This window comes from Brassica oleracea, chromosome C4 (assembly GCF_000695525.1).
Source record: "Brassica oleracea var. oleracea cultivar TO1000 chromosome C4, BOL, whole genome shotgun sequence".
In the NCBI taxonomy this organism is placed as follows: domain Eukaryota; kingdom Viridiplantae; phylum Streptophyta; class Magnoliopsida; order Brassicales; family Brassicaceae; genus Brassica; species Brassica oleracea.
The window spans coordinates 17440817-17441802 of NC_027751.1; the positions used below are offsets into that span (position 1 = coordinate 17440817).

At 36.3% G+C, this 986-nt stretch overlaps 1 protein-coding gene across 1 annotated transcript in view; it reads left to right on the forward strand.

Annotated features, from left to right (window-relative positions):
* LOC106342339 (pentatricopeptide repeat-containing protein At5g42310, mitochondrial) overlaps positions 1-632 on the forward strand; it is a gene marked incomplete in the record, with an annotated part of 4057 nt that extends 3425 nt beyond the window's left edge. Inside the window, 1 exon segment of the mRNA XM_013781247.1 lies at positions 442-632.
* Between the last annotated feature and the right edge of the window lie 354 nt (positions 633-986).

A 986-nucleotide genomic window follows, 5' to 3' on the forward strand; every position in this document is an offset into this window, starting at 1 on the left:
AGTCTAGGGTTTAACGTGTGTGGCAATGAGTGGGATCATTGTATTGATTGATCGCTAGGTTGCTAGAAATGTATGGAGTTGAATGTTTGGAAATAATGATGATGATATGAAATGATGAAAATACATTACCTGATTGTAGTGGCTAGCCAGTCCTAGTTCCCGCATAGAGTAGTATAGAGTGTCATGCGGGCAGACTGGTCTAGAGCCACTTCACTGAGTAACTTGTTGCTCACCCCTCCATTTCCATTTCCCTGTGCGCAGGACTGTAAGTAGAAGTATATGGATGTGGGTGTGACGGTATTTCAGAGAAGATTATGCGTCCGTCGGCTCTCGGGACCAGTAACGGAACACGTAGGGTTGTCTAAATGAGTAGACACGTGTCCATAACGCCCTTTCGATAACCCCGGTCGGACGCCGGGGGATCGGGCTGTTACATTAAAGGTCAGAATGTAACGTCACAGGCCACACATCTCAAGAGGAAGTCTATCAAACAAAATTCTCTCATTCTCTGTCTATGTAAAGATTCAAACTGTACAATTACATAACTGTTACGTAGTCTTAAACTAGATGCGATACGTTGAAATTTCAAACCAAATCTCCTTTGATCAATGAAAATATTACATTGTAGGTCAGTTTCTAGTTTATTATTACACTATAAAACAGTCATTACTACAAGGATAGTTTTGTTTAACCAAGCATATTTCCTTGTTACAAACTAACTAAATTAGCCGAGATTTAAGTGTCTATTACTTTAAGTCTTTAACTAAATTTAATATATATTTTTACTTGATTAAACATAGGGCAATTCCCTTAAATAGACATTTTTAAGTTTTTATCACAAAAATATATCTCAAAAACTAAAATGACCAAAATAGCACTTTTTATTTTGAAAATTTTAACTTTTTTTTTTATTTTTAAATCCTAAACTCCACCCCTTAACTCTAAACCCTAATGTCTAGATTAATTAACCCTAGGGGTATAAGTGT